Source organism: Salmo salar, chromosome ssa10, assembly GCF_905237065.1.
Source record: "Salmo salar chromosome ssa10, Ssal_v3.1, whole genome shotgun sequence".
In the NCBI taxonomy this organism is placed as follows: Eukaryota; Metazoa; Chordata; class Actinopteri; order Salmoniformes; family Salmonidae; genus Salmo; species Salmo salar.
In genome coordinates this window covers 25,074,454-25,083,141 of record NC_059451.1, presented here as the reverse complement: position 1 = coordinate 25,083,141, position 8,688 = coordinate 25,074,454, and the positions used below count along the sequence as shown (strand labels likewise).

General features: G+C 44.7%; 1 pseudogene; it reads left to right on the top strand.

Moving 5' to 3' along the window:
- Positions 1-4,663: 4,663 nt before the first annotated feature.
- On the top strand, positions 4,664-6,371 carry LOC106613475 (procathepsin L-like; annotated as a pseudogene).
- Positions 6,372-8,688: the final 2,317 nt, after the last annotated feature.

Genomic DNA, 8,688 nt, shown 5'->3' with positions numbered 1-8,688 from the left:
CAATTCCGTGTGGCGCTCTGTCTGAATCAATCCCTTGAAGTCGTTTCTTCAAACAAATGCATCGAGTTTGATTCTGTTACAGTTTAATTTTGTGGGTAGTAGTCATAGACATTAAAACCAGGATAGTAGTTGGCTTACACTGAGGCAACATAGGCTATTGTTTTATATATGGCACAAGGTTTTGTTCTATTCAAGGTAACGTTAGTGTAGGATTATTTTCCTGACTAATTATTTAATATAGGCTATAAGGGGCGGCAGGTAGCCTAGTGGTTAGAGCGTTGGACTAAATCAAATCAAAGTTTATTTGTCACGTGCGCCGAATACAACCGGTGTAGACCTTACAGTGAAATGCTTACTGACAGGCTCTAACCAATAGTGCAAAAAAAGGTATTAGGTGAACAATAGGTAGGTAAAGAAATAAAACAACAGAAAAAAGACAGGCTATATAGAGTAGCGAGGCTATAAAAGTAGCGAGGCTACATACAGACACCGGTTAGTCAGGCTGATTGAGGTAGTATGTACATGTAGATATGGTTAAAGTGACTATGCATATATGATGTACAGAGAGTAGCAGTAGCTAAAAGAGGGGTTGGCGGGTGGTGGGTGGGACACAATGCAGATAGCCCGGTTAGCCAATGTGCGGGAGCACTGGTTGGTTGGCCCAATTGAGGTAGTATGTACATGAATGTATAGTTAAAGTGACTATGCATAAAACAGATAAATAAACAGAGAATAGCAGCAGCTAAAAAGGGGTTGGGGGGCACGCAATGCAAATAGTCCGGGTAGCCATTTGATTACCAGTTCAGGAGTCTTGTGGCTTGTGGGTAAAAACTGTTGAGAAGCCTTTTTGTCCTAGACTTGGCACTCCAGTACCGCTTGCCATGCGGTAGTAGAGAGAACAGTCTATGGTTGGGGTGGCTGGGGTCTTTGACAATTTTTATGGCCTTCTTCTGACACCGCCTGGTGTAGAGGTCCTGGATGGCATGCAGCTTAGCCCCAGTGATGTACTGGGCCGTACACACTACCCTCTGTAGTGCCTTGCGGTCAGAGGCCGAGCAATTGCCGTACCAGGCAGTGATGCAACCAGTCAGGATGCTCTCGATGTTGCAGCTGTAGAACTTTTTGAGGATCTCAGGACCCATGCCAAATCTTTTTAGTTTCCTGAGGGGGAATAGACTTTGTCATGCCCTCTTCACGACTGTCTTGGTGTGTTTGGACCATTCTGGCCTTCCCTGTAGCTCAGTTGGTAGAGCATGGTGTTTGCAACGCCAGGGTTGTGGGTTCGATTCCCACGGGGGGCCAGCACTGAAATGAAATGTATGCATTCACTACTGTAAGTCGCTCTGGATAAGAGCGCCTGCTAAATGACTAAAATGTAGTTTGTTGTTGATGTGGACACCAAGGAATTTGAAGCTCTCAACCTGCTCCACTACAGCCCTGTCGATGAGAATGGGGGCGTGCTCGGTCCTCCTTTTCCTGTAGTCCACAATCATCTCCTTAGTCTTGGTTACGTTGAGGGATAGGTTGTTATTCTGGCACCACCCGGCCAGGTCTCTGACCTCCTCCCTATAGGCTGTCTCATCGTTGTCGGTGATCAGGCCTACCACTGTTGTGTCGTCTGCAAACTTAATGATGGTGTTGGAGTCGTGCCTGGCCATGCAGTCGTGGGTGAACAGGGAGTACAGGAGGGGACTGAGCACGCACCCCTGGGGAGCTCCAGTGTTGAGGATCAGCGTGGCAGATGTGTTGCTAGTAACCGAAAGGTTGCAAGATCAAATCCCTGAGCTGACAGGGTAAAAATCTGTTATTCTGCCCCTGAACAAGGCAGGTAACGTCTTCAAGAGAGCGAGAGTTGCACCCCTTCTCAAAAAACCTACACTCGATCCCTCCGATGTCAACAACTACAGACCAGTATCCCTTCTTTTTTTTCTCTCCAAAACTCTTGAGCGTGCCGTTCTTGGCCAGCTCTCTTGCTATCTCTCTCAGAATGACCTTCTTGATCCAAATCAGTCAGGTTTCAAGACTGGTCATTCAACTGAGACTGCTCTTCTCTGTGTCACGGAGGCTCTCCGCACTGCTAAAGCTAACTCTCTCTCCTCTGCTCTCATCCTTCTAGACCTATCTGCTGCCTTTGATACTGTGAACCATCAGATCCTCCTCTCCACCCTCTCCGAGTTGGGCATCTCCGGCGCGGCTCACTCTTGGATTGCGTCCTACCTGACAGGTCGCTCCTACCAGGTGGCGTGGCGACAATCCGTCTCCGCACCACGTGCTCTCACCACTGGTGTCCCCCCAGGGCTCAGTTCTAGGCCCTCTCCTATTCTCGCTATACACCAAGTCACTTGCCTCTGTCATATCCTCACATAGTCTCTCCTATCATTGCTACGCAGACGACACACAATTAATCTTCTCCTTTCCCCCTTCTGATAACCAGGTGGCGAATCGCATCTCTGCATGTCTGGCAGACATATCAGTGTGGATGACGGATCACCACCTCAAGCTGAACCTCGGCAAGACGGAGCTGCTCTTCCTCCCAGGGAAGGACTGCCCGTTCCATGATCTCGCCATCACGGTTGACAACTCCATTGTGTCCTCCTCCCAGAGTGCTAAGAGCCTTGGCGTAACCCTGGACAACACCCTGTCGTTCTCCGCTAACATCAAGGCGGTGACCCGATCCTGTAGGTTCATGCTCTACAACATTCGCAGAGTACGACCCTGCCTTACACAGGAAGCGGCGCAGGTCCTAATCCAGGCACTTGTCATCTCCCGTCTGGATTACTGCAACTCGCTGTTGGCTGGGCTCCCTGCCTGTGCCATTAAACCCCTACAACTCATCCAGAACGCCGCAGCCCGTCTGGTGTTCAACCGTCCCAAGTTCTCTCACGTCACCCCGCTCCACACTCCACTGGCTTCCAGTTGAAGCTCGCATCTGCCTTAAGACCATGGTGTTTGCCTACGGAGCTGTGAGGGGAACGGCACCTCCGTACCTTCAGGCTCTGATCAGTCCCTACACCCAAAGAAGGGCACTGCGTTCATTCACCTCTGGCCTGCTCGCCTCCCTACCTCTGCGGAAGCACAGTTCCCGCTCAGCCCAGTCAAAACTGTTCGCTGCTCTGGTACCCCAATGGTGGAACAAGCTCCCTCACGACGCCAGGACAGCGGAGTCAATCACCACCTTCCGGAACCCCACCTCTTTAAGGAATACCTGGGATAGGATAAAGTAATCCTTCTAATCCCCCCCCCCAAAAAAAAAAAAAAGATATAGATGTACTATTGTAAAGTGGCTGTTCCACTGGATATCATAAGGTGAATGCACCAATTTGTAAGTCGCTCTGGATAAGAGTGTCTGCTAAATTACGTAAATGTATAATGTAAATGTAACCCACTGTTCCTAGGCTGTCATTGAAAATAATCATTTGTTCTTAACTGACTTGCCTAGTTAAATAAAGATTAAAAAATAAGGCATTTACAAGCAGAATCTGTGTTTGAGGAAAGAACTGTGTTTACTTAATTATTTACCTTACTAATTATCTGTTTTCTTAATGGCTAATGCATTCATTGCGTTGAATAAACTTATTTGACTCCATCTAGTCCTCAGCCATACACCTGTAGTGTCTGTACTGTGACACATGCTACCTGCATGCCTGCATGTTAAGCAGCTTTTGCTGCCACAACTGTTTCAAAGGTATTAGTTTGTGATGAACTTTGGGAGAAGAAACATGACTGTTTTCACAGGCTATGCTAGTCATTCAGAAGATAAGCACAAGCTTCAACGATGCAATGGGTGCCTGGGCCTACACAAAAGCACAGCCTGACACCAAAATATCAGGGTGCATAATGTTTTAGTATTTATTAGGATCCCCATTAGCTGCTCGCCTGCTACCAAGGCAGCAGATACCATTCCTGGTGTCCAAACAGGATAAAAACAATTACAATGTGCAATACTACAATGTGTGTGTGTGTAAAGTGTGTGTTAGAGTATGTATGCGTGTGTGTTTGTGTGTGTCTCTCTTCACAGTTCACGTTGTGCCGTGAGGTGTTGTTTTATCTGTTTAATTGTAGATAATTGGCAGGTTTTTAGAGATGGGCTGTATTTAGAGTAGACCAGCATATTTTCTTGGCACTGCTAAGCTATTGTTGTGAGGAGTGTAAAAAAAACTCTGATGTAGGCTACTTTGAATAGTGACATATCGTGTTTACACTCTGTGACCTGGGGTTGTCTAATAAGGGTTGTTTTCTCCCCTGTTGGCACCTCCCTCTTGTGTGTAGGTGATGGGGATTCAGACAGGCTTGTGGGGAGCACACCCTTCATCACAGGCAATGAAAGAGGCGGTGATGACCGGTCATGGTCAGAGTGTGGAGTTAGTCTCAGAACATGAAGACAAGACAGCCCAACTTTCCAGCAGATGGTGGCAGGTAATTGACATTCATTTAGTCTAACTTGATTGCATTGATTTTATAACATTACATTCAGAATCTCAGAGCATTTATAGTGTGTCCATAGAATTCTCTCTCCAGAATGGTAGAAATTGCAGCAAAGTAATTTACAACAGAACACATTTGGTGAAATACTATACTCTGATCATCCATCCCTCCAGTTCAATGGGACAGCCTCATGGGGAGAGCTGTGCTGCTGTCTATACTCCTGTCTGATCCTCTCCACATGGCGTCAGACTCGGATGAGGAGGTGCAGGGGCCATCAGAGTGGCAAACATGGAAGAGGAGCAATGGTGTGTCGTACGACGAGAAGGTTAGATGTTATTTTATACACGTACTCATAGACGCAGACTGCATTCACAAACACACCTCAGTAGTTACTGTTGGATTAGGCTACTCAACTGCATATAGGCCTACATGAAGACGCATTGTAAACATTCAAGAATTCATTCTCTCTCTCCCAGACACACACCTTCACAATAATCAACTATTTGTTTGTTCATTCTGAAACGGGATGACATTGAGAGGAAGGCCATTTGGGAGGACAACATGAGGGTGATTGATGAGAATAATAACAGTTTTCTCAGAGGGACAAGGATGTTCACCATGGCCATGAATAAATATGGGGACCTGGTAAGTGATCATCTTCACTTTTGTTTGGTACAGGATGTTATAGTCCAAGATACTTGTATGAGTTACTTATCATGATCCACTTTGAGCAATTTGCACTGAGAGCTGCAACATTCCTCTTTCTGTTCTAATTTCTGTCCATTTGTATACATTATGAGAGATTGTTCTAATTTTAGTGTATTGAAACATTTATTTTCCATTGATTCTTTTATACATTTCATACTAAATCACGTTGGAATTTCTCTCTGCCATGCGTAGACAAGGCAAGAATACACACGTTTGCAAGGTGCCATAAAGGGAAGAATGCATCAGCTCGAAAGCTCCGTGCCAGTGCTCGGAAGTTAGAAGCTGTTACCGTCTACTACAGAGCCATGGGCTATGTCACTGAGGTGAAAGACCAGGTGAGGCTTTTCTTTAAACATTTCTGGAAGTAGAATGTCAGTGCAAACTAGGAAGTTTGAGTTCTGTTGATTTCTCCTCACAGGGCTACTGTGGCTCCTGCTGGGCGTTTAGCACTACGGGGGCCATGAAGGACAAATGTTTAAGAGGACAGGTCAGCTGGTGTCCTTGAGTGAGCAGAACCTTGTGGACTGCTCCAAGCCCTATGGCACCAACGGCTCCAGTGGAGCCTGGATGGCTAATGCCCATGATTATGTGTTTCAGAATGGGCTTCAGTCCTGTCCGTGTAGATCAACGTTACATAATGTTAATAGAAACATATGATTTAAGAAGTACAAGGTGTGAGACACTTTTCTGTATTTCTAGGATTCCCAGCCCTGTTTCTATGAAAGCAGTCAGTCTGTTGCCAGGATCACTGATTAGAGGTTCATACCCACTGGAGATGAGCAGGCCCTGACTGACGCTGTGGCAACCATTGGCCCAATCACCATTGCTGTGGATGCAGCTCACCCAAGCTTCATATTCTACAGTTCAGGTTGGTCTTCATACCTGGAAGCTTGACAACTAAAGGTAGTGTTTTTTTTCCGTTTGACTGTACATAATATTAACTTTGATTGTCCAGGTAAACGTTTTTTGATTCCATAAAAAAAATGCATTTTCCCTATCTGAGCTTGCCTCATTGTAACCAGTGTTATTATTGGTCAAACAGGAATATATGAGGAGCCAAGCTGTAACTCCAACAACCTCAGTCATGCGGTGCTGCTGGTTGGCTATGGCTCTGAAGGGGGACAAGAATATTGGATCACCAAAAACAGGTGGGAGTAACATGGTTTACATTCTCACAAAATATCATAATGGGGTTACTTTTTCATGTACAGTACCAGTCAAAAGTTTGGACACACCTATTCATTCAAGGGTTTTCTTTATTTTTAATATTTTCTACATTGTAGAATAATAGTGAAGACATCAAAACTATGAAATAACACATATGGAATCATGTAGTAATATTTTATATTTGAGATTCTTCAAAGTAGCCACCCCTTTGCCTTGATGACAGCTTTGCACACGCTTGGCATTCTCTCAACCAGCTTCATGAGGAATGCTTTTCCAACAGTCTTGAAGGAGTTTCCACATATGCTGAGCACTTGTTGGCTGCTTTTCCTTCACTCTGTGATCGGACTCATCCCAAACCATCTCAATTGGTTTGAGGTCGGGTGATTGTGGAGGCCAGGTAATCTGATGCAGCACTCCCCCAAAGTCAATACTTTGTAGAGTCACCTTTTGCAGCCATTACAGCTGCAAGTCTCTTGGGGTATGTCTCTATAAACTTGGCACATCTAGCCACTGGGATTTTTGCCCATTCTTCAAGGCAAAACTGCTCCAGCTCCTTCAAGTCGGATGGATTCTGCTGGTGTACAGCAATCTTTAAGTCATACCACAGATTCTCAATTGGATTGAGGTCTGGGCTTTGACTAGGCCATTCCAAGACATTTAAATGTTTCCCCTTAAACCACTCAAGTGTTGCTTTAGCAGTATGCTTAGGGTCATTGTCCTGCTGGAAGGTGAACCTCTGTCCCAGTCTCAAATCTCTGGAAGACTGAAACAGGTTTCCCTCAAGATTTTCCCTGTATTTAGCGCCATCCATCATTCCTTCAATTCTGACCAGTTTCCCAGTCCCTGCCGATGAAAAACATCCCCACAGCATGATGCTGCCACCACCATGCTTCACTGTGGGGATGGTGTTCTTGAGGTGATGAGAGGTGTTGGGTTTGTGCCAGACATATCGTTTTCCTTGATGGCCAAAAAGCTCAATTTTAGTCTCATTTGACCAGAGTACCTTCTTCCATATGTTTGGGCATTCTCCCACATGCCTTTTGGCGAACACCAAACGTGTTTGCTTATTTTTTTCTTTAAGCAATGGCTTTTTTCTGGTCACTTTTCCATACAGCCCAGCTCGGTGGAGTGTACGGCTTAAAGTGGTCCTATGGACAGATACTACAATCTCCGCTGTGGAGCTTTGCAGCTCCTTCAGGGTTATATTTGGTCTCTTTGTTGCCTCTGATTAATGCTCTCCTTGCCTGGTCCGTGAGTTTTGGTGGGTGGCCCTCTCTTGGCAGGTTTGTTGTGGTGCCATATTCTTTCATTTTTTTAATAATGGATTTAATGGTGCTCATTGGGATGTTCAAAGTTTCAGATATTTTTTTATAACCCAACCCAGATCTGTACTTCAACCACAGCTTTGTCCCTGACCTGTTTGGAGAGCTCCTTGGTCTTCATGGTGCAACTTGCTTGGTGGTGCCCCTTGCTTAGTGGTGTTGCAAACTCTGGGGCCTTTCAGAACAGGTGTATATATACTGAGATCATGTGACACTTAGATTCCACACAGGTGGACTTTATTTAAAAAGTTCTTAGGACTAGGCCCGTTTTTTCTCAATTTCTGCCTGAATGACGTTCCCAAAGTAAATTGCCTGTTGCTCAGGCCCTGAAGCCAGGATATGCATATAATTGGTACCATTGGAAAGAAAACACTTTGAAGTTTGTAGAAATTTTAAAATAATGTAGGAGAATATAACACAATAGATATGGTAGGAGAAAATCAAAAGAACAACCAACCAGAATTTATTTTTTTGAGAGTGACCATCCTCTTACAATGGCAAGTATAAGGGCATACTGAAACTTAGCTCCCAGGATGCAATTCCTATGGCTTCCACAGGGTGTCAGCAGTCTATGTTCAAGGTTTCAGGCTTGTAACTTCCAAAACGAATAAGAAATAGCAGTTTTAGTACAGGGACACAGTCTTGGAAATGTGTGTTTGCGAACGCCATGAAGACAGGACGCACCTGCTAAAATTGGTTTCCTATTGAACATACTTCTTTCCGTAAGAAATATTATAGTTTGATTACATTTTAGGGTATCTGAGGAGTTAATACAAATGTATTTTGACTTGTTGAAACAAAGTTTAAGGGTAGATTTTTGGATTAAATTCTCTGCATGTTGAAGGAGTGGATTGCTCAAATCGATGGCGCCAACTAAACAGACTTTTTGGGATATAAAGAAGGATTTTATCTAACAAAACGACACTATGTGTTATATCTGGGACTCTTTGGATGACAAATCAGAAGAACATTTTCAAAAAGTAAGTGAATATTTAATCGCTATTTGTGAATTTATGATACTATGAAGCGCGATATCCACCAAGAGGCAAGGACGAGAGGCAGCCCC